The 18,754-nt window shown below is 45.7% G+C and overlaps 3 pseudogenes across 3 annotated transcripts in view; 1 reads left to right on the top strand and 2 right to left on the bottom strand.

The window, feature by feature from the left end:
• Nucleotides 1-5,876: 5,876 nt before the first annotated feature.
• Nucleotides 5,877-18,754, bottom strand: part of LOC306647661 (putative ATP-dependent RNA helicase DDX28) — a 67,175-nt pseudogene continuing 54,297 nt past the window's right edge. Inside the window, exon 2 of the transcript XR_013766940.1 lies at nt 5,877-5,973. The product of XR_013766940.1 is annotated as a putative ATP-dependent RNA helicase DDX28 (transcript). The remainder of the gene's footprint in view (nt 5,974-18,754) is intronic.
• LOC306647663 (putative ATP-dependent RNA helicase DDX28) lies at nt 6,198-8,663 on the bottom strand (annotated as a pseudogene). The gene is made up of 2 exons: nt 8,616-8,663; nt 6,198-8,292 (listed from the first exon to the last, which is right to left on the bottom strand). The product of its transcript is annotated as a putative ATP-dependent RNA helicase DDX28 (transcript).
• On the top strand, nt 8,529-9,592 carry LOC306647662 (putative ATP-dependent RNA helicase DDX5; annotated as a pseudogene). Its single transcript has one exon. The product of its transcript is annotated as a putative ATP-dependent RNA helicase DDX5 (transcript).

Genomic DNA, 18,754 nt, shown 5'->3' with positions numbered 1-18,754 from the left:
TCAAGCCACTAGCAGCTCACCAGGCCCTGAGAGGTATTAAGGGCAGCCTAGGTGACAAGTTTGTTCACCCATGCAGGACACCAGGAAAGATCCCTTATCCAGAATCACATTGAGTGAGCCCAAAATCAAGCTTGCTGATGCAAAAACTGTCTCCAGAGGATGCCAGTCCTGGAAGACTTTTCCTTCTGCAAGGTGCCAGTTCAATCTTCTGCACCAGGCTCACATCCCAGGAATGGGTCACAAGCCGAAAAGCGCACCTGGCACCTGGCTCCAAAGCCTGCCTATCTCCCTGCTCTGTGGATGTAATCTTGCAGGGTGAGGGGAAAAATCATAATTGACAACCAGAGGCTATGTCTGTGCAGAGCAGTATGTCTTGGGATCCCTTGTGAAGCATTGGACGATAGCTGCCCTCACTGAGGCTGGCATTTGTCCCTGAAGCCTTAGGGTTTGATTTTGTGGCCATCCAGAACATATCCCAGCCAGCTGACAGTGCTGGGGCTGTTACAGAACACCAGTACAGTTCCTGAGGGTGCAGTCTTATTTCTGTGTCATGCTGCTTGAGGATCTGCACCAGTTCTACTGCCACCCGCTTCTCCCTTCAACCTCATAAATGTTTGTGTGACATGACACATGACACAGTGGAGGTGAGAAGTGGTGCTGGTGGTGAGAGGTCCTGGGCTCCCCACTTTACTCCACAATTTCTGAATCTCATGTTGGGTACCAGTCTCAGCACTTTAGGGAGAACATGTCTCAAAAAGAATGGGGGAAACCTGGGGTTGTGTATCAGTAGTAGAATACTTTCTTAGCCGGTGTGTTACTTGGTTTGATCCTGAGCAACACATTGAAATAAAAAAGCAAAAAATAAATAAGTAAATAAATAAAATAAAAATAAAATACAATAAAAAAAGCAAAATAAAGGTATTATGTCCATTTAACACTAAAAATTGATTATATTAAACAAAAAAGAATGGGGGGTTTGGTTAAAGGGACCCCAAAACACAAACAAAGTATAAATTGAATAATCTCTTGTTTCTAAAGGAAGGGGAATTTTACTCTTTTCTAAAATATATTTTTAGCTCTTAATGTGTACTTGTTTTATTTTGTATATGTGGTGCTGAGTTTGAATCCAGGGCCTCATACGTGCCAGGCTAGTGATCCCCCACTGAACTACCATTGAAGTCCGTATCTTCTTATAATAGTCATCTTTGAACGTTAATGATGGGAGTAGCTAGTGTCGAGCTGCATTAAGGATACATCAGTAGAGACAGGGATTCACTGTGTTGCCTAGCACTTCAATATTGCTGAGGCTGGCTTTGAACCTTGAATAATCTTCGCCTCAACTTCCCAATCTTCTGGTCCTACAGGTTTGGGCCACTGTGCCCCACCACCCCAACCCTTTTCATTTTTTTATCTGAAGACAGGACTTGCTAAGTTGGTTTAGGGTGACCTCAAACTTGCAGTTCATCTGCCTCAGCCTTCCATGTGGCTGAGACTACAGGCATGCACCGCTAGGAACAGTAAGGTAGAGTTTTAGCAGCCTCATTGTCTAGGTGGGAAAGGTGAGCTGTGGCAGGCAGAGAAACAAGTGATGCCCTCCTGGCCAGGAAAGGTGGGTTCCCTTAAGTCCCTCCACTTCTGCTCCTTTCTCCAGGAAAGCCTCAGTTTCCTTACATCCATCTGTTTGTTCAGACATCCTCTGGTGGTCAGCACTGGTGCTGTTCATATGCTGGGGCATTCAGTAGGTGGCTGGAGAAGTGTGCAGACACATGTGCTGGCATAAGCAAACATGGGTTTCAGGGGCACCAGTCCTGGGAGCCATTCTGACCAAAGAAACATCTGCACAGCACGTATGATCTGACATTTATCCTCAGGTTCAGACTTGCCATCTCTTTGGCTCGTGTGGCCTCCTCAGGCATGAGGTTGTCAGAGGTGCTTTTGTAATAGTACATAGTTGGCTGGCACCCCACCCCCCAGAAGTCCTGCCTCCTTCCCTTCCATGGCTGCCACAAGCTGGATTCCCTGTGAAGGGGACCATCTGAGCCCTCACCAATTCCACGTGGGACTGAACACACAGCTGTATTTAGAAGCCCTTGTTTTTTTTTTTTTTTTTTTTTTTTTTTTTTAAGAGAAAATAGCAAACATATAATATGAAAGTAGAGAAGGGCTTGAAGTGTAGCTCAGTAGTAGAAGAGGTGGAGTGCGTGTCTAGCATGTGCAGGTCCTGGGTTGTATACCGAAAACCTCCCCCCCCAAAAAAAAAAAAAAGTAAAGAAAACCCAGCAACAATGACAACAAAATCCAAGTATCATACATTTATGACTAAAAAAATGAACAATATGTTTATTTTCATAAATCATCAAGTTCAAATATCCCTGCTTGTCAATATGTAAATAATAGATCTATTTCAATTAGAATTTTAACAGGTAAGATACTGGTTCAGTCTCCAGGTTCCTCTTTCCTCTTTTATGTTTCTCATAATTTATTTTTTTAAAAAAATCATGTCCTTAGCATATTTTTCAAAAAATATTTTTAGTTGTATTTGTCCCTGTTATTTGTTTATATGTGGTGCTGAGAATCGAACCCAGTGCCTCACAGTGCTAGTCTAGCACCGTGTGACTGAGCCACACCCCTAACCCCTGAGTTTTTTTTCAGTTTCTCACTTTCCTGATTGCATCCCATGTTGTCATTGAACACGTTCCTCTACCCCTTGTTTTCCCTATAAACTGGTGTCTGTTGGAAGATTTTATTTATTATTTAGAGATAGGTTCTTGTTATGTTTGCTCAGGCTGGCCTCCAAATTATGAGCCTGCTCTGTGCACAGGCCTGGGACACAGGCCTAACCTTGTGCTGTTCCTTCTCTGTGGACTGCCTCCACCCCCCTTCTCCAGGACCAAACTGTCCCCTTAACTGCTGAGATAGACATTCCGCTGGTAACCGCCAGCACCTTACTGCCAAGGCTCACAGCAGGCAGAGTGATCTTTCTAGTATCTTCATCAGATTTCTTCACCACCCTGTGCAAATCTATCCTCTAATTTACCCTCACACCTAAAACAAGAGCCACCTTCCTCACTGTTGCTGACATGGCCCCCTGGGTCCCACTCACACCCGCTTCTCCAACCACAACTTTCCTGCTTCTGAAGCTTTCCTTCTGGCCACACTAGCCTTTCTCCTGCTCCTGCAGTCGGTCAGTCTCATTTCTACCTCAGGGTCTTTACCTGTGCTCTTTGGTCCACGAATGCTCTCTCTTCAGCTCCTTCCCTGACTCTCTCACTTGCATCTCTGCAGAAATGCTCTCTCCTTAAAGAAGCCTTCTCTGATTATCTGGTTTCATACAGTATTCATCACTCCATAGTGTTATTTTCCTTTTCTTAGACAATGGAACTTCAAAAAATATTCTTTAGATGTTGATGGGCATTTATTGGATTTATATGCCCTGCTGAAAATCAAACCCAGTGCCCCAAACATGCTAGGCAAGCGCTATACCACTGATCCACAAACCAGCCTCTTTTTATTTTTTTTATGCCAATTATGATTACTTGAATTTTAAAAATTTTTGTTTATTGCTGGGGGTGAAACACAGGAACTTGCACACACTAGGTAAGCACTCTATCACTGAGCTACAACCCAGGCTGCTGACATTGTATCATATCCTTGTCTCATCCTTTCTTGGTGGTGCTTGATAAAAGAGGCTGGCTCATCTCACTCAATAAATCTTCCAAACACCTAGCACAGTACTTGGGATGTAAGAGATGCTCAATAAAAGGTTGTTGAATAAATGGATAGCTGGATGGGTGGACTGTAGATAGACCAGTGTCATCTTCTCATTCTGGCCCCTCTTCTCTCACACACACGTACACCACTTACATATGGAAGCACTCATCAGGTGTTCATTTTGGTTCTGGGAAGGGAGCCCCATTAGCCTCAAGTACACTAAAGCACATGCTTTCCAAGAGCTACGCCCTCAGCGTGCAGCTCTCATTTGTTGATGAAGTGGCCTGGGTCTTCACCTAGTTCAGCTAGGCATCACTGAAGAAGTTATTAGTTAGAAACTGTACCCGAGAGTCCCTTTTGAAGGCAGAAGGCCTTAGAAGACCAGTCCTCCATGTAGGAATGCACTTGAAGGGAAATGGGGGACTTGAAGGTTGACCTTGGACAAGCTGAAATTCAAGTCAATTCACTGTTACAGAAGAATTTGTTGAGGAGTGTGGGGTGTCTTGGGGCCCTAAGGGGCTGGGAAGTAAAGGAGTATGTGGGGCTTAGGGAGGCATTGCTGCCTTTCCCCACACCATTCCTGCTGCAGGTAGCTACTGTGGCTGCAGAGACTACAGGCAGGAGGCTCACTGGATAAACACTGCTTTGAGTTTCAGGAAGCCTTCCCCTCCTGGATTGTGCTGATGTTTCTGTCAGTGACTCAGGGTGGATTCTTATGGGTGGATCAGGTCCCTGCTAGTCACCTTTCCCTCTCTTTTCACGTGCCTCTTCACAAGCCTAGAGAGCGCAGTTCTTATCTGTGCAAGGTGGGACGGCAGAGGAATTGAACAGGGGAATACCAGGTCTTCTTGAGGCCAGCCTCAGCCATGGCATGTCATCACGACCCACTGAGGTCATGGAAGGAATGGGTGATTTGAGGGATAGGCGTCAGACCCTTAGTGGTGTATGGAAAGCAGGGTGAAAGTAGAGAACTCTACCTGGTTTTTCCCTTCTGGCCTTCTCCACCCATGTCCTAGACAAATAACCACTGTCTGTGGATCACAGCTGGGGATTGGGCCAGCCCATGATCACAGGGGACCAAGATTGTGAGAAACCACAAATTCTGAAACTGATCACACAGTCATGATTAAACACAGAGACAGCTAGTTGCATGGCTCTGACCCTAAGCATTTAACTGTTAGAGAGGAAGAGATCTGAATGTATTAATTCAGGGAATGCTTCCTTGCAAGTGGGTCTGAGTTTAGATTTGAACTTGTGCACAGAATAAAAGCAAAGACAGGCCATTCTTGATCTCTTTCTGCCCCAAAAGATAAATCGTTTGATGAGATGGAGATGTGGCTCAATGAGAAGTTTTTTTAATATACATGAAGTTCTCGGTTTGATTCTGGTCAAAACACACACACACACACACACACACACACACACAAAAGGAAAAAAAAAATTCTTTGCACCTCCAGTTTTTTACAAGTGAGGTCTCAAAAGCAGACTAAGGGACCTACCAAGATATGCAGAGGTGTTCTGTTCAACAGTAGGGTTTCATATTATCTGGAGGGCCAGATGTATAGCTGAGAGGATGAATTTGTCACATTTCTAGGTGATGGACAGCCTTCCGGCTGTTAGAGGTTCTCCAAAGCAGAATGCGGGTCCAGTGACTTTACAAAGTAAAATGATAGGCATATTTTGAGCATAAAATTTAAAACATGTTTATGAACTACTAAATAATACCAAATTACATTATCCTTTCACTACCCTTTCATCAAAAAAGGCAAACCAAACCATGTGTGGTCATGCAGTCCTATAATCCCATCCATTCAGGAGGCCTAGAAAGGAGGACCACAGTTTGAGGCCAGTCTCAAAATCGCAGCAAGACCCTGTTTCAAAATAAAAATAAAAAGGGCTGTGGTTGTAGCTCAGTGGTGATGCACCCCTGGTTCAATCCCCAGTACCAGAAATAAGGTATAAAAAAAAGAGGATAGGGATGTAGCCCAATGTAGAGTGCCCAGGGTTCAAACTTTGGAACTCTAACACAAAACAAAATAGAATAAAACAAAACAACAAAACAATAGGTCTGGGATGTAGCATAGTGGTAGAGAGCTTGCCATCCATATTACTGCAAAAAAAGAAATAAACTCAACGGGATCTTTGTCCTCTGGTGGCAGTTGGGAGTATGCATTATCAGAACAAATGAGGTCTGCCACAATGATGATTATTGTTATGGCAGCCCATGAAAACTTTATTTATTGCTAGAAATGACAACATGACCTAACCAAAATCTATTGTACTTTTCCACATTTTATGTGAAAGAGTATGCTTGCTTGGTCCCAGTGCTCCATTACTCCAATACTGGCCAGTAGCCCATCTTTCAAATCACTAGCAGTTCACTAGGCTCTGAGAGGCATTAAGGGCAGCCTAGGCGACAAGTGCGTTCACGCCCCCAGGACACCAGGAAAGATCCTAATCCAGAACCACATTTGACTGAGCCAGAATCAAGCTTCCTGAGGCAACGGTTCTCCCACAGAGGATGCCAGTCCTGGAAGGCTTCTCCTTCTATGAGCTGCCAGTTCGATCTTCTGCACTAGGCTCAATTCCCTAGGGGTGGGTCACAAAGCTGACAACCGCGCTTGGCACCCTGGCTCCCAAGCTGGCCCAGCCTCCCTGCTCTGTGGATGTAATCTTGCAGGGTGAGGGGAAAATCATAATGAAACCAGCTCCACATGGGTGCTGTTCTGGGCCCCGATAGGCTATGTCTGTGGAGAGATAGCCTGCACTGGGATCCCTTCTGGAAGCACTGGAAGATGCCTGCCCTCACCGAGGCTGGCATTTGTCCCTGAAGCTTTAGGTGTTGATTTTGTGGTCATCCAGAATATATCCCCAGCCAGTTAACAGTGCTGGAGCTGTTACACAGCTCCAGGACAGTTCCTGAGGCTGCAGGCTTCTCTCCTTTGTCATGCTGCTTGAGGATCTGCAGCAACTCTGCCACCTTCTCTGCTCCCTTCAGCCTCAGAAATGTTTGTCTGACATGAGGCATGATGCAGTGGAGCTGTGAAGTGGTGATGGTGGTGAGAGATCCTGGGTCTCCCCACTTTACCTCAGCAAGTGGCTCACCACCTTCAGGAAACGTGGCTCCCACCAGCACTAACTGAGCTTCGGGATTAAAGGGGTCTTCTAAGTGAGCTGAGTCTTGGGCTATTTGGCTCTTTTCCAAGAGGTAGTCCACCAGGTCTTGGAAGCTTTCATCCAGCAGGGAGTCTGCCTCATCCAACACCACGAAAGAGAGTTGCTCCAGGCTCATCAGTTGACTCTTCAGGGCCTTCCACAGAGCCTCCAGAGTGGCAACTAGAACATGTGCTGAAGGCTGTTTAGGACAGTTGCAGCCTCATTTTACGCATGCCATGGCCTCCCCCTAGCTCCTGCACCTGCAGGCCCAAGGAGCTGCCCAGTGATTGGGCCACAGCCTGTACCTGTTCCTGCTAATTCTCCGGATGGCACAAGGACTAGACCCTGAGAGCAGGTACACGGTGGATGTCCAGAAGCAGACGATCCGTTGCAGGCAGTGGAAGTAGGATAGCCTAGAGTCTTGCCACTGCCCGTTTTCGCGGCGCAAAGGTGGAGGTGGCCGCGAAGCTGAGGGGGTATGGTTGGTGACTGCACGGTGGTGGGTCGTTCGACTTGAGGAGCAGAATCGAGGAGTGCGGCGCATCACCCGGGGCTTCAGAGCCCGGTGCGAAGCTGTCGTGGGACAAGAGGTGTCGCAGCGCTGGCGCGTCCAGTTGTGCGCGCCTCGATGGAGAATAGTCCCCATGCGCGCGCCGATGTCTCCAGCCACGCGAGGCGAGCGTTTGCGCACTCCCAACGTCCCAGCGTGAGGCGTGCTGGCTGGTTCAACTCGGGCCTCCGGGCGGAGATGAGCAGTGGTCCCGGTCTCATTAACACTGGCCGCTTAGGACTTGACGCCCGCTCTGTCGCTGTGCCTGACGCCGCTGTAAAGCCCGCGGAATTCGGACCACTGTCAAGGGTTCCTCGGGACCGCGGTCCGACAGGATCCGATGGGAGCGCCTGCAGCAACCGATCGGTAAGCCACAAGAGCAACGTCGGCAGTGCCAGAGCCAGGTTGCCCTTGCGGCTGGAGAGGCGCACTTCAGTGACGTCACGTACGTGCCGCTCCCTGGCGTACGGTGGCTGGCGCAGTTCAGTTCGGCCTGCGGAGCTGGCGGTCGTCAGGAAGTGGCAAGGTCCCTGCAATTCAGTGACCGCTAGGTGTGCAGGTGTGAACAGGAATGGACATCCAGAACTAGACCAACCTTGGGGTGGGGAGAGCGCTGTAGGCAGGCGCGGGGGACCAAGCGGCAGTGGGGCCCTGGTCCTATGAACCAGCTGTGCTGGTGTCTCCTGGAGAGTGGGTGCCCATTCCTTGAGGTTCTCGTTTGTAGTCCTCATTGCCCCTCTTGAGGGCTTGTTCAGTGCCAGGCTCCCCTTGTAAACTGTGAGGGTGAGGTTTGGGGCGTCATTTTCAGTGTGGAGCCTGCGGAAATACTGGTAATACGTGTTTTGCGAGCGTTGAATGAATGGTCCGCCAGGGGGCTGAGACAAGGGTGTGGAGTTGTAAATCTAGGCTCAATTCCCGCCGCACTCCGACTCAGATCCCGCAGTACAAGATGGTGTCCTTAATCTTATTTATTTCTCTGAAATGGGAAGTTAGGTCTTCAGTCCCCGTTTCAGGCGGTGACATCTCCACCTTAAAAACAAAAACAAAAACAAAAACAAAAAAAAAAACCTCATTCATTTCCACGTGTCTCTGGTCGATAAGCTCCAGATGTTGTCATCGCGGTTCCTCCGCCGCTGCCCCCCCCCCCCCCCCGCAAGGCTTCGTCGTAGCCGAGGCCAGTAACAGCGACACGGCGCACCCGATTCTCTTCTCTTCGTTCCCCGCCGACCGCAACCATTGATGCCATGTCGGGTTATTCGAGTGACCGAGACCGCGGCCGGGATCGAGGGTTTGGTGCACCTCGATTTGGAGGGAGTAGGGGAGGGCCCCTATCTGGAAAGAAGTTTGGAAATCCCGGGGAGAAACTAGTTAAAAAGAAGTGAAATCTTGATGAGTTGCCCAAGTTTGAGAAGAATTTTTATCAGGAACACCCTGATTTGGCTAGGCGCACAGCACAAGAAGTAGAGACATACAGAAGAAGCAAGGAAATTACGGTTAGAGGTCACAACTGTCCAAAGCCAGTTCTGAATTTCTATGAAGCAAACTTCCCTGCAAACGTCGTGGACGTGATTGCAAGGCAAAACTTCACGGAACCCACTGCAATTCAAGCTCAGGGATGGCCACTTACTCTAAGTGGATTGGATATGGTTGGAGTAGCGCAGACTGGATCTGGAAAGACATTGTCTTATTTGTTGCCAGCCAACGTCCACATCAATTATCAGCCATTCCTAGAGAGAGGTGCTGGCACCAACTCGGGAACTGGCCCAGCAGGTGCAGCAGGTAGCTGCTGAATACTGCAGAGCTTGTCACTTAAAGTCTACTGGCATCTATGGTGGTGCTCCCAAGGGACCACAGATATGTGATTTGGAGAGAGGTGTGGAAATCTGTACTGCAACACCTGGAAGACTGATTGACTTTTTAGAATGTGGGAAAACCAATCTGAGAACAACCTACCTTGTCCTTGATGAAGCAGATAGGATGCTTGATATGGGCTTTGAACCCCAAATAAGGAAGATCGTGGATCAAATAAGACCTGATAGGCAAACCCTAATGTGGAGTGCGACTTGGCCTAAAGAAGTAAGACGACTTGCTGAAGATTTCCTCAAAGACTATATTCATATAAATATTGGACCACTAGAACTAAGTGCAAACCATATGCAAAATAATTTTGAGTAGAATGCTCCAGAAAATACACTACCTGAAGGAAATGTACTAGTCATAAATTGATTGTGCTTATCAGTGACATTTTTTTTTTCCTTTTGGCATCTTTTTTTACATATAGTGTTTATTTTCCCAAGTGAATGCAAGCTCTGAAAGGCATGCGTATGTTTTATAAATATTTCTGCCTCCTCAGTTCCAAAGTCAGGGGAGTGCTCACTTCTGGAGGGATGAGAGTGAACAGCTCTGAGCCAGGCCCTGGGACTTGGGTCTGAGTCATCTCTGCCTCTGATGACTGCCAGCACCCAGTAAGTCTCTTAACTACCTTGGGCCTCACATGAAAGAGAGGCGAGGCTTTATTCCACCAAACTCTCTTAAACAACAGGATGGATAAGAAAAAGCTTTAGTGAGGCAAGATGCAAAATGAGAGGAATTCATATTGTTCTTTTTCATCAGGCAGAAGTGGTTATACAGAGTTGGAATGTTCTTGGTGGAAAATGAGTGACACAGGAATTCAGGTACTTCAAGTAGACATTGAGATTTCAACCAAAGAGATTCAAGTTTAGAAAATACCCTGAATTTCTTATTTTGTTTTAGTCATCTGCCCACCTAGGCTTGGCTCTATTTTGGCCTGATGTAAATTTACTTTTTAAATCTTTGGTTTGGTTTACAAGTGAGTAAAGTACTCTAGTTTGAACCATAATTGAACCTAAACACTCTACTCAGAGTCTCTCTCCATCATTGAGGGTGAACTTCTTCAGGGACCAACTGGAGATTGGGTAGAAGAGGCCTGCATCCTGAGTGTCAGTGACCACAGATGGTTGAAGTCTCCCTTGGCCCAGGTGAATGAAGGTCAGGAAAATGGGAGGATCCTGTGTTACTTCCCTCTTACTATAGCTTTAGCTTGGGCTCCAACTAACCTGGGTAAAGTTGACTGCTGTCCACTCTAGGGAGTGTGCTACAAATGGAGATGATCTCAGTAACAAAGCAATCTGCCCGTTTCACTGACTACAAGTCTCTGCTTACGGTGGCTCCATTGAGATGTTTCTGCCTGACTTGTATTGTGGGACTGGCATGGTGGAGCCATGGCTGAGTTCCCCGGAGTGACCACTACCATGATGTTGTAGCTCTTATGTAGTGTGACTGTCTTAGGGATCTGGCAGACCGAGAATGGGGTGGCCAGGACATCCAGATTATCCACTAGGAAATCCTTAATATCCCAACTCATGGCATTGCTGGATATCTTGAAAGTGTGGTCATCCTCATTATCTGGGTATCTGTGCGGCTGCCCTTGGTGTGGCCCTAGACGGCCAGGATCCGGGTTATCATAGCTGCCATCTTTGCACTCTTGTACCATTGTGGCAAGAGGAAGCTGCAGAATCCTCAGGTTTGACGCAGTCCCCACTGGCACAGTGTCTGCTGCCCCGGGAAACCTGTGTGGCCATGTCACTCCTCATGAAGAACAAGAGCCTGCAGCCCTGAGAGAAACTGGTACTCCTGCAATTTCTTCTCTCCACCTCATGCACTGGTGCGAGTGGAGGTGCTTCAGTGGCGCTCTGCCTCCTGCTGAACTGCGCATCTTTCCACAAGGGGGTCGATCATGTGTGAACGAAGTGGTCTGATTGCAGTGTGATGAGGCAGAGCATTTCCTGTCTTGAAGGAGATGGTGACTGGAGCTGGTGGGCCCAGCTGAAGAGTAGGCAGTCCTGAATGACTGAGGAAATGTTTCTCGAGGAGTTAAGCACCTTACATACTTCTTAGACGGTGATTTCTTCAGAGAGCTGGGAACATCGCATGCCCAGAGTTCATGCTTCTCTTGGCGAACACATTGCTTGAGGGTGTAGGCCAGGAGGTTGTGTCCTACTTCATGACCCAGGCCGCCTGAGTCAGTCCGCACTCTCAAACACACAGTCCTTAACTCCCAGGCTGCTACACAAAATGCCCACTCTGCCTGTCTTTGTAAACCCCAGGCAATGGGAAGACCACAGAAGGCCCCGGCCCTCCGCAGTGTGGTACAGGTAAAAGGAAAGGGCTCCAGTGACTCATTCTTAATGGAGATCTCTACCCTGCGTTTGTCTAGTTTTTACTTATGAAAGTAAAGTTGTGGGTTGGGGTTGTGGCCGAGCGGTAGAGCATCGCCTAGCATGTGTGAGGCCCTGGGTTCCATCCTTAGCACCACATAAAAATAAAGGTATCGTGTCCACCTACAACTAAAAAAAAAAAAAAAATATTTTTTAAAAAATAAAGTTGTGGTGACATACTTTACAAGTTTTGTTTAGGCATTAGTTTTGTTTAGGCAATAGGTGCTTTTTAAAGTCAAACGAGGTAATGGGGTGTTTCTCCTTTTATTTTGAATCCTGTTGGACTCATAGGCAAATTGAAGTATATCTCTAATGTCAGTAGACTTAACTTTTATGAAATTCTTTTTTTCACTTATTGATGGACCTTTATTTTATTTATTCATTTATATGTGGTGCTGAGAACCCAGTGCCTCACACATGCCAGGCAAGCACTTTACCACTGAACCACAACATCAGCCCCTATAGTTTCTAAATAATTGTTTTTAATGGACCAATGGAAAAATTAGATTTCCTTGTTGGGATTTTCCTAATAGTCTCATGGCAGGTTTTTATCCCTTGGTACATACATACATATATACGTACATATATGTATACATATTATATATACACACACATGTATTTGGTTTGGGGGGGACAAAGGATTTTTTTACATAGATTTTGTATTCAACGTTTGATGTACGTTTTCTTCAAACATGATTAAAAAAATTTTTTTTTAGTTATACATGACAGAATGTACTTTGACATAGTATACATATGTAGAGTATGATTTCCATGCTTGTGGTTGTATATGATGTGGAGTGGCACTGCTTGTGTAATCATATATGGACATAGGAAAGTTATTTCCAATTCTTTCATTCCCATTTCCATCCCCCAAAACATGATTTCTTGTACATGGTTTTTTAGAATTTCCTTAGTGTCTCAAACAACTTTAAGAATTGTTATCTATTTCTCCGTTTTTATATTTCCACACAATTTTTTGACAAAATTAAAAATACAGTGATGACAAAAAAAAAAAAAAAGAAAAAGTTAAAGCTAAATTGCACTCTGTGATTCCTTGTCGCCCTTCCCAAGTTCTCATCCTGAAGTCACTCTTGGAGCCGACTCACCTTCACTCTCAGATACCTTAAATTCTCAGAGTGTAGTAGTAAACATGCAGTTACACTTCGGAAGTCATCACCTTTGTGGTTTTTGCTATATAGGCCTGGTCAGGAAGAATATTTGGCTGAGATTTAGGTATTGAAGTTGTAAAAAAAAGAACTACACTGGTCATACTTCCTGAAAAGTTCTGAAAATGGGTGTCAGATTTTTGTAGTCTGAAGTTCTGGGGTGGGAGATAAGGTAAATGTTGGTGGATTGATTACATGGGAGGTTCTTAACAGCTAGAAAATGTGATTTAGTGCCACCAATACAGGTGGCTCTTCCTAACCTCAGGATGCATTTCTGAAGATTCAATCAACTGTGGATTCAAAATATTCTGGAGAAAAATGTATCTGGGACTCGGAAGATATCTCAGTTGGGAGAGCTCTTGCATACCAGGATGCCTTGGGTTCACTAAAAAACCAAACCAAAACAAAAAACACCAAAAGAAGAGCTAATTTGTCAGTATTGCACATTAAGAGATCTTATGTTTTGGTCTGGAAACCTTGAATCAAGAACCTCACACATGATAGGCAAGCACTCTATTGCTACTGATCTACATCCTCGACCCTTTTTAAATTTCATGGTCTGACAGGGTCTTACTTTGTTTCCCAGACTTGCTTTGAACTTGCAATCCTTCTATCTCAGCCTCCCAAATAGCTGGAATTATAGGTGTGTGACTCCCTGCTCAGCTTCTATACTACTATTATGATTCTAAAAACTCAGAGCTCACTGTTTCTTATCTCAATCACTCCTTGGATGTCTGACCTGATGAGTTTCATCCATTTCCATGTACCATTGTTCTCAGATATAAAACAAAGAATTGCTTTGCAGCAAACCAGATGAGCTAATTGAAGGAATATCAGAAAAGAGCGGTAGCTATGTATGTTTGTATGTGTATTTAGATTGTGTTCAACTATTCAGGGTAGGGTTAGCTGATTAGGTATGCATGTGCTTTTTCATTATGCTGGAGCCTTTATAATTACCTTAAAATCTAATAGGGGTTGGATTTTGTCTAAGTCTGTGCCTGCCCATTGTCCCTAATTTCTTGTCACATTCTCAGACAATGCCTAAAGTCCCTCTCTTTTCCTGGAGTACACAGCAGACATTGAGTAACATTTAATTACTGCTTCAGAAATAAGAAAGTTTCACTTATTTTAAAAAATAGTGAACTCCTAGGAGCAAGAGCTTGGTGTGTCCTTGGATCTCAGTCATTCATTCATGTATTCATTTTAGAAATATTTCTCCTGGGTGTGATGGTGCACTTCTGTAATCCCATGAGCTTTGGGTGGATGTATTAGGATCACAAGTTCAAGACCAGCCTTAGCAACACAGCAAGGCCCTGAGCAACTCAGAAAGACCCCATCTCTAATAAAATATAAAAAGGACTGAGGATGTGCGTCAGTGGTTAAGTGCCCCTGGGTTGAAGGTTCAGTTCCCAGTACGAAAATAAATAAATAAATAGATAAATAAGAAAAAAAAAAAAAGTTTTTCTGAGTGCTATGCATGTGTCAGGCACTTTTAGAAGAGTGAGTTGTCAACAAAATTTCTGTTCTTACTTATCTTCTTGCCTAATAAAGTAATGATTACATTATTATTTTGGAGAAAACTTGTTTTATTTATCTACCTACCTACCTACCTACCTATCCACTTTTGGTGCTAAGAAACCAACCCGAGGCATTGTGCATGCTAAATACTAGGCAAGTGCTGTACCCCTGAGTACTCTCCTAGTTCAGGTAGAGATGAGGTACTTTTGCAGATCACCAGTAGTTAGCTGATATTGTAAGCCATGTGAGTTAATAAGTTTACATGGGAATAAGAAGGGAAGGGGGTCCAAGACTAAGTAGAAACCCTCATAAGTGAAGTTGACCTCTCAGCAGTGGACAGAGAGGCTCAGGGAAACGAGGAGTGCTGGGTCAGGGAAGCCAAAGAGGGGAAGAAATTCAAGGAAGAGGGAGGACTCCACTGTGTCACTTGCTATGATTAAAAAAGATGTAGTCAGGTAAGTATCTAGTAGATTAAGTAACTTTCAGGTCATTGGTGTGTTTTTTTAGCATGGTGAGGGAGAGTGGCAGAGGTGGAAGCTGGGCTGAAGGGGCCCAAGGAGTAGAAAGCAAGTGGAGCAGTATCAGTAAGTGAGCAGAGCATAGTAGGCAAGCTTTGTGACTTTTTAGAGGAGGCCGTGATTGGTAGAATGAAGTATCAACAGTAGTTTCCACTTAGATATAGGATTTTGGTTTTCTTGTTGTACCTGTTGGCTCTTCAGAGTATTCCTAGAATGTGAGCCCTTCTCACCACCTTCACTGCAGCTACCTGGTCCGAACTTCCATCATCTCTCACACTGACTACTGAATTGCCTTCTAAGTGGACTCCCTGTGATCACCCTTGTCCCCCACAGTTTGCTGTTACCAGAGCAGTCAGCATGATAGGTAAGAACATGTCAGCTGATGCCTCTCCTCCACTTAGAGCCCTTCACTGGCTCACGTACTTGCTCTTATCTTCTTACTGCGGTTATATCACGTATCTTACTTCCCTTACTATCGCTTGTCTTTTCTGTGGCCCAGTCATGTCGTCTTCCTTGCCATTGCTCCAACACATCAGGAAAGGTCCTGCCTTAGGAGACGCACAGACTGCTGCCTCTGCTGTGCATTGTTCCCTTAGCGTCCAACTTAGCTAACTCGAATCTTTCTTTCCTTCTTGTCTTCTGGAGCTGGGGGTGGTCACTCAGTGGTACAGAATTTGCATGTGTGAGGCACAGGTTTCAATCCCCAACATTCCCCACCATCCTTGTGTTGATTTCTCTATTAAAATCGCAACCCAGCCCCAGCTGGTTTTGAGTGTAGGCAGGAGGTCCGATAGTTCAAAGCCAGCATCAGCAACTTAATGATGCCCCAACGAACTTAAGGAGTGAGTCCCTGTCTCAAAATGAAAAATTAAAAGGTGTTAGGTATCTCTGGGTGCAAACCCCAGTACAAAAATTAAAAATAAATAAAAACAAATAAAACCACAAACCAGCGAAGAGTGATGGCAAGTACTTGCAGTCCCTGCTGCCTGGAGGCCTAATTCAGGTAGGATTTGGAGACCAGCCTGGGGAACATAATGAGACCCTGTCTCCAAACAGATATAGAAACAAACTAAAGAAGTAAAATAATATTTTTGCTTTTTTTCTCTTCCAGGCCCTACCAGTTTTCCAATATGCTGTGTAATTATTTGTGTACTTGTTATGCTTGGTGACTTTGCCTGCTTTCTTCCAACAGTGAGAAAGTCATGCTGAGCAGACATTTTTTGATGTTTTGTGGTCTAATGTATCCCAAGAGACTAGGACAGTGGCTGGCACAGATTAAGCCCTTAATGAGTAGTGGTTAGAGGAATGACTGAGCATGCATACTTTGCATGATCAGACAAAAGGAAAGCAAATGACTCTGGATTGGAAGGAGTGAAGAAACATTGCCCTCGATAACAGAAGGGATTGTTTCCAGTTGAATTTGTGACCTTCTTTTCCTTTTTTCTTCAGGTGCAGCAGAGGAGGAATGATGGTGAATAGCGTCTCTCTGTGCTTCCACAACAAACTCATCTTAGCCCCTATGGTTTGGGTGGGCACTCTCCCAGTGCAGCTGCTGGCCCTGGATCATGGAGCTGACATTGTTCAGTGTGAGGTAAGTGCTCCTGGTTTTCTGGGAGGGCTTTCCCACAGTGCAGCCTCCTCATTTGGATGCGGGAGTGTTCAGGAGTTGGGGAGGCAGAATGGAAACTCCAGACACAGGTGTTTACTGAAGGTGGCAGGGGATGAACCGGCAAGACACCAATGAGCTCTGTGGGCCCTAGTGGAGGCCAGCAGCCTGGGGAGCACAGAGGTGTCTGGGTTACTGAGATGGGTAGATGAGCATCAAGTTGGGCACTGCCCTGGCCCCCACAGGAGCCCCCACAGGAGCATATGTTCAGTTCATCAGTGAATGGACTCAGAGGTTAGGAACAGGAGAGAAAGAACCAGAAGCAGGCTGAGGAACCTAGACGACGTTGGGTTTTGGTTGCCATTGGATTTTCTGGTGATGTTAGCTGGTGGGCCAGTAGATACACTTGCTGAGCCCTCTGGAGAATACTGGGGTTCAGACCCAGGTTCCGAAAGATCTGTGAGGGAAAACAGAATTAAAGGAGTAGCTATGTTGGATGATGAGGGAATGTGAGCAGGCAGTGCTTCTCATTGAGCATGTTTCAGAGTCCAGCTGGAGAGCTTCCCTTAAGTCCTGATATGTTGTCCTACTGAGTGTGCAACGTTTCAGATGCTATTCAGGTATTCTGATCTTAGCATCTTTTTCTTTTTCCTGTGCTGTAGATGGAACCCAGAGCTCTGTGCACGCTAGGGCTCCACTGCTGGGCTACTTCTCATCTCCCATCCTTTTATTTAAAACCCATTGGGGGTGGGGTTGTGGCTCAGTGGCAGAGCACTTGCCTGGCATGTGTGAGGCACTGGGTTCGATTCGCAGCACCATATATACACTAATAACAATAGAGGTCCATCAACAACTTAGAACGTATTTTTAGAAAACCATTGGGGGTGGGGATAGGGGTGGGATAACTGTGGTTATAAAAGGCAATAGGAGGAGTCTTCAGTGACGGGATCCTTCTGTGTCTTACCTGTGTCAGTGTCAATATCCTGATAGTGATATTGTGTTGCAGTTAAGATGTGCCATTGGGGAAGCTGGGTGAAGGTACCTCCTAGGGCTAGGGTCTCTCACCTTCCACAACTGCATGTGAAGCCCAGTTACCCTAAGATAAAGTGTGTAATTGGAGAGGAACCCACCATGTAGAGAGAAGGGAGGACCTGTGAGTGTACTTGGGTAAACACCCTAATTCCTAGGTGTGTTTGTTGGAGGATAGGTGTCAATGTGAGAAGAAAAATGTGAGAAAATAGGCAAATTAAAGAGTCTACTGTCAGGGATGCAACAGTCGTGTGTGTGAACAACGTGAGATGGCAGAGAGATCAATTGCAAGAAGGCTGTTGGTGGTATATGTGAGAATAAGGTGAGTGTGGACAGCTTCGGAGTTAAAGGCTTAAGGACGAACAGCAAACAAGGAGGGAGAAGAAGGACTGCCAGCCACCACTTCAGGGATTTAAAAGGTTAATTGGGGAGCAAGTACAGGCAGGTGGCTTGAGGTAAAGGAAGTAGGGTGAAGGGAGTTATTTAGGAAAGACTTGCGTGTTTGAGGAATAGAGGGAGGAAGGAGGTAGAAGTGAGGGGCTGTAGGGGCGATGGGCCAGGCCAGCAGTGCAGTGGAGTCGGTTTGTTGTTTTTCTTTTCTCCTGGACGGGATAGGGGTTTTATATTTATTTTGTGGCAGTGCTGAGGGTGGAACCCAGGACCTTGCATATGCTGGGCAGCTACCCTGATACTGAACTGTAACCTCAGCCTAGGGCACAGATTCGTCTTTTTTTTTAAATTTTGTTCTTTTTCATCATATAGGAGAGTAGACTATATTTTGGCATAAAATACATCCTTGTAGTATAACTTATTCTAATTCAGATCCTATTCTTGGTTTGGGGGGCAAGGGTGGATACTGGTGATTGAACTCAGGGGCATTGGACCACTGAGCCACATCCCCAGCCCTATTTTATATTTTATTTAGAGACAGGGCCTCACTGAGTTGCTTAGGGCCTCACTGTTGCTGAGACTGGCTTTGAACTCACGGTTCTCCTGCCTCAGCCTCCCAAGCTGCAGGCCTACATGAGTGTACCTTCACATGTGGTAAGGATCCTATTCCTGTGGTTGTACATGATGAGGAGTTACCCTGATCTCTATATTCAAGTAAGAGGCGAGGCGTGGTATGTCTGATTCATTCTACTGTCCTTCCTATTGTCCTTTCCCTGCCTTTCTTTTTGATTTCCTTTGTCTGATCCAGTGGTTTTATATCTTCCCCGTCCCACCCAATGTTGTTGTGGGTTAGCATCCACATATCAGAAAGA

Source organism: Sciurus vulgaris, assembly GCF_902686455.1.
Source record: "Sciurus vulgaris genome assembly, chromosome: 17".
Taxonomy (NCBI): Eukaryota; Metazoa; Chordata; class Mammalia; order Rodentia; family Sciuridae; genus Sciurus; species Sciurus vulgaris.
The sequence above is the reverse complement of the archived record's forward strand: the minus strand, read 5'-3'. Positions and strand labels throughout refer to the sequence as shown.